This window comes from Ammodytes marinus (assembly GCF_949987685.1).
Source record: "Ammodytes marinus genome assembly, chromosome: 21".
NCBI lineage: Eukaryota > Metazoa > Chordata > Actinopteri > Uranoscopiformes > Ammodytidae > Ammodytes > Ammodytes marinus.
This window is the reverse complement of record NC_137225.1, coordinates 6,877,462-6,883,461: the sequence shown is the minus strand read 5'-3', so window position 1 is coordinate 6,883,461 and position 6,000 is coordinate 6,877,462.

Sequence of the window (6,000 nt, the reverse complement as noted above, 5' to 3'; positions counted from 1 at the left end):
TGTAACTAAGGTTACTAACAAGAAACACAACTTATCCACATAAAGGGATGGATAAACACCTATGTGAGTGCTATAATAGAGGGAACAATGACTGTTTGAATTTCACCACCTCCACTCTCATCAGAGACAAAGAAGAAGAGTTCTGAAGGTCAAGAATGGGCCGTTTAATGGGCCTCGAAAGTTTTTTTTTTTTACTACACACGTTTGAAGAGCCCTCTATTCAAAAGCACTACAGTGTTTATCCTCAGGTGCATTACCATCCTCATCCATAACCACATTATATCCCTAGCCTTAACCAGAAGTTAGCAACAGGGCAGAGAACATGTTTGTCATAGAATATACTTGGAGGTTTTGTTGAATCATCTCATTTCAGTGTTCCTGTCATGCATGTGGGTTATAGCTCGTATTACAACATGCTGTGATGTAGACACAGTAGTAATATCATTTATCTTATTATATATTTCCATGCTGACCTATATTCCATCTTCAATATAGAATGCGTCTAAGCTTTCCTTGAATAACTTGGACATACTTTTAAGTATATATATATATTAGGCCAGTATACTGTATATATCCCCATGTATAGGTCCCCCTGAGAGCAAGAGGGCTTCCACTAGCAGTCGCCAAGGTGATTTTAGGGGAAGGTAATCTCTCATAATTCAAGTCGGATGGATTCACTGGAAATCAAATCAGCTTCTCCAGACTGCGAGCTGAGGAGGCAATATCTCAGTGCAATTCTTCATTGACCTACATAGCATTTCTCCCTGACAGTTCCCTCCCCCCCCCCCCCCCCCCTCACCCCCCTCCTTTGCCCTGATCTCGGGGGCTTCCTCCCTTTTGCGTTTGATGATGAGCGGCACAATATTCATCTTCTCAGTCTCCCCGAAATGGAGTACGAGACAGAAATATATATAAAGTGGAGAATAGAAGATTAACCCAGCCGAAGAAAAATAAGAAGAAATAATATTTCTGCACCGAAAAAATTGTGCTTTGCCAGGCGGCTTTTTGCTGCCTGGCTTCCCCCAGAAATGTAATTAAGCATCAGAGACAATCGCAAATCTGCGTGTCTCCCAAAAAATGTTCGCTTGATTAGGTATCGAGGATTGGTTCATTTCCATCGGTGATGATTTGAAATTGGGGTGCTGCAAGAGTGAGTTGGATATGTGCGTGTGAGTGTGTGCCTTAAGTACACACACACACATAGACAGTCATACCCATTTGCTATTAAACGATCTCACATGCACACACACACTGGCACAGACCCACATGCACAACCAGAGACAGACAGTGGGCTCCCTCATCATTAATTCAGCAGCCATCACTCTCACCCTCCTCCTGCCCCTGAGAAGCTCTCCATGCTTCCCGGCAACATTATGCATATTTATTCATACATCCCGCTCCCACTAAATGTCACTGTAAATGTTTCTACTTCTAATGAAGCCATTTCTTTATGTTTTTGTTCTATTCCCTCTCCCATGCCCTCTTCCTCTGCCCCCCCCCCCCCATCCACCAGCCTCCGTTTGAATGCAGAATATCTTTGTGAAAACCGTCTCAGGTCGGTTGTTCTTTCTCTATTACCATAATGTCTCTAAACTTCAGAAGCGCTTTTATTCAGCCCTCTGCTAATTCTATTCACACTTAGTTTCACCTCGCTCCGAACGCCTCAGAGGAGGAACGCTAGCTGCCTTTGTAGCAATTACTCCCAGACCTTGATCTGACTGAGCCATCCCACCAACACCAACACCAGCCCGCCCCTCAGGAACCATGCAGCAGTGCAGGGACTCTACAGGCTCTCCCATGTTCTCCGGTCTCTTCACCCAGAGCCTCAGAAAGGGAATATTAAGGGCACTTTCAAACCTGATAGTCCACTTGTAGTTCTAGCTTCCTTGGTTCACACCAGATAGAAGAGAGGAGAGAAAGATACATGTTTTAATTTTTCAACAGGTTTGATTCTCTTTCACACCTATCGTTTGCTCTGGTCCCGATCGGTTGTTGAAGTGAACCAAGACGCAGAAGCATAAGCCATGTGAGAACATTCTTGAACCTCATTGGCCGGTTGTGTGTGGGGCGGGAGCAATACATTAGTTACTGAACAGCTCAACAATTGGTCAGAATTTAATGAAGAAACTACAGGAGGTAGAAAGCCTTCCTCATGCCATAATGCATAGCGTAGATAAATACGAGAGCTCGTTGAGCAGTACAATTTGTCCACAGCAAAGGGGGAAACGAAACCTGAGTTAGTTTCAATCGAACCAAACAAGGCAGGTGTGAAAGTGCACAAAGACATCCAGGCCGCTCATTTCAGCTTCTCTTTGTCTCCCTCTGCATTGTATTCGACTCTATTCTTTCCCCCTAGACCCACCTCCTGACTCCCACAAACACGCACCCGCGCATTCCACATTCGTGCAAACAAAAAGAGTCCAGATTACGACACATTGACATTGAGTCTGAAGGTGTGCCGGTTCAAGAGTGTGTGAAGCATTCTTGGGCTGCTAATTATCAACAGCTGCAGAAATTGTGAAACAGGTACGGCGGCTCCTATATACGGCCAGAGCTATACAGCCCCCTATTCATGAGCACAACAACCTTTCAGCCTGTAGCTGTCTTTTACTGCAGTTGTCATGAATGGAGAACTGGAACATAGTATGATTAGTAGGTAACAATGTATTTTTAAAAGTTCATGGTCTGCACCTCTAATCCACTTTGTAATGCAGTGGAACCAGAACATACATTTAAGGGTGCCTGCTGGTGGAGGAAATGCCATATCTGTCATCTCATACTGAATTTAAAAGTACAGAGTATGTGCTGCAGTTACTGTATGTGTCCCCGATGCACTCCGTGAAAGTCAGAGTACTTGTTGTTTTAACAGAGGAAATGCTGCCAACATGGATATGGTTTTTGCTCATATCGACCTTTAGGGGTTTAAGTGCATAAATCCAGGAGATTAAATGGTCCAAATGACAGCAGCGAGCAAGACCGAGATCAGTGTTACATATACGTTGGATGATATGACATCAGGACTGGCATAGTGTACCCAGTCATTTGGGGTAGCAGGGCTGAAAATATCAGGCCTCGCTGTGCAGCTGCAATCGGAAAAATGAACCAAAGTCTCTGAGTTGGTGGCCCACCATATTCCCTCGAGGCTGGTAGTTGGTTTGGTTGCCCTCATCGTTTAACTATGTTGTGTCGTTATGAACTGCAAGCCCAAATATCCAGATATCCCACAAAAATATGGCCCACTCCAGAAAATCTTTACAAAAAAGTCCAGTTCAACCTTACAGACATCTCTCAAATTATAGATCACACAGACCAGTGGCGTCACTGGGCTGTTTAATTCGGGGCTAAAGCCCTGGATATAATTTGATTAGGCCCAAAGCTAATTTTTTTGTAAAAATAAATAAATAATAGGTATATATATATATATTTTTTTTCTATTTTGCTGAATGCGGAGCCTGTGCCTTATCCGCACGTCACACATGCTCCCAACGGTTAGGAAAAGTTCCACAGCTCAAGATTTGGGTCCAAGGATGAATGCTAACATTTTCTAGCTCCTAACTTTTGCCTTAAGTTACAATTTAGCTAACGTTAGCTAGCTGCTGTTAGCCCACCCTTTTCATTTTTCAATGGTGACTGTCATTTCATTACCAATGTAAATTATCATCACTGCTGAGTCATAATTCCTAGAAAAAAAGTTTTGAGTGTGCAGAAAGTTTTGAATAATCCAGGATGCCTGAGAGTCTTACTGCATTATATTCCATTATAGTTGTTTCTCCAGGAACATAAGTGTTGTATTTTCCTTCACAGAAGAAAAAATATTACCACTATAAATTGATGTAGAAAAGGCACAGATCGGTGGATAAAAGTCCAATGGTGAAGCTAAGTAACCTTGATTTAGTAGCGTTCATAAACAGGCTTTTCCCGTCTGCCTGCCGTGAATCTTTTCATCTGAGTTGGCGGGGATTCAGACCCTCGGTAAAGGCATTAATAGTATACGTATAGAACAATAGCTTTGATTTTGCTGATGGTCTTCTTTGCTGGTACAGGTTATTTATTATCATCAGAGGCATAATTAGACATTGGAAGTTCCTCATAGTCACTTTCAAAATCTCCTTGTGATATCCCTTCTGGAGTTTCCTTAAAGTTCCTAACCATAGTTTCTACATAGCTACATGTTGGGGACAAACTCAACTTCAAGTGTCTTAATACAGTCCAGTAGTATGAGCATAGCTTCTACAGCTCCGGAAAAAATTAAGGGACCAGCCGGAATTTTTCTTAAATCTTCATCTCTACATTACTTAATGGAAATGCTCCTAATGACAATATTTTTGGGGAGAATTTGGTAGAAATTATGTCAGTAGTTTGTATTATAAAACCAAAATGTTCATTCTACTCAAACATATGCCTAGTAAGGGGCGCCCTTAGCTCAGTTGGTAGGGCGTCCCCCCCCCATGGGCCTCGGCCAGCAGTGGACCCGGGTTCGATTACAGTCCGCGGTCGTTCTCTGCATGTCACTCCCCTCTCTGCCCCATTTTCAAATTATGTCAGTAGTTTGTATTATAAAACCAAAATGTTCATTCTACTCAAACATATGCCTAGTAAGGGGCGCCCTTAGCTCAGTTGGTAGGGCGTCCCCCCCCCCCATGGGCCTCGGCCAGCAGCGGACCCGGGTTCGATTACAGTCCGCGGTCGTTCTCTGCATGTCACTCCCCTCTCTGCCCCATTTTCAACTCTGTCAATAAAGCATACAAATGCCAAAAAAATATCTTAAAAAAACAAAAACATATGCCTAGTATAAATAGTAAAACGAGAGACACTGAACATTTGGAGTGGTCTCTTAACTTGTTGCCGGAGCTGTATAGTGGACGATCCTGCCGTAAAGGATTCACGTTCAGCACCGATGTTCAGTGCCAAGCCAGACTAACATTTTTTAATTTAATCAAAAGTGTTAAATCATGTCCGAAAAGTTGGCAAATTACTCCAAAGACCGACTTTTTCAATGGGATAGAAGGCTCAGACTGACTTTGTGCCGAATCGTTTGAACCTGCACATTTCCCTCTGACTCGCTCACTTTGGTGAATAAAGGCCAGGCTAATGAAATCAAGTCTAACTGCTCACAGGAGCCATAAAATGTCTGCTTTTGTACAGGAGCTAATTATTCATCGGGCCGTACTAAAGATTAGTGCGGATATATGTGAAGGAGCAAATCCTTTTAAATGGCTCTTTTATTGTTCCTTATACAATCCCTCGCTCATTTGAGATAGGGCACCAGGCAGGGGCCCCCTTGTGAAATGACTCTAAGCCATTGTTACCGCGTTATCCCGAAGACACGAAAGGCTAGTTAGTGCCGCCTTTGATAGAGATGCCCGCCACCGTTTTAACATTTGTGTTATCGGCAAGACAGAGAATTACCAAGTCTGGGATGGGAATAAAGCCACTCCATCCTCTGTCTCCCTCTCTCTCTGTCTCTCGCTCTCTCTCTCTCTCTCTCTCTCTCTCTCTCTCTCTCTCTCTCTCTCTCTCTCTCCTCTCTCTCTCTCTCTAGGAATGAAAAATAATAACGTGCAGGGATTGTGGGCTTATCTTGCTCTATTGTGTGACACAAACTTTTGAAAAAGGGGACATCTCAATACACTATACGCATGTCAACCTCCTGAATTGACACAGGGATGTTGGTATTCCATGTATGATTTGCTAATTCACTTAATTTCCTAGAACAAAGCGAATGATGATACACAATAGATGACATTTTCTTTATTTTACCACCACTACAAAGCAGTCGAGAATGCTTGTAACGCTATAAATGGGCAGCCTGACTAAAAGGTATACTGAATATAGTGATTAAGTATGTGACTATACCTTTAATCAGTGCACTTAAAAAAAAAACATATACTCTCAAATGCATTGGAGTAAGGCAAGCCTGAGGAGCAATAGGAGGGTCTCTCTCTAAGCCACTCACCAGCTCTGTTGCCCCCTACAGGGGAGAAGCCTCCCAACCACAGA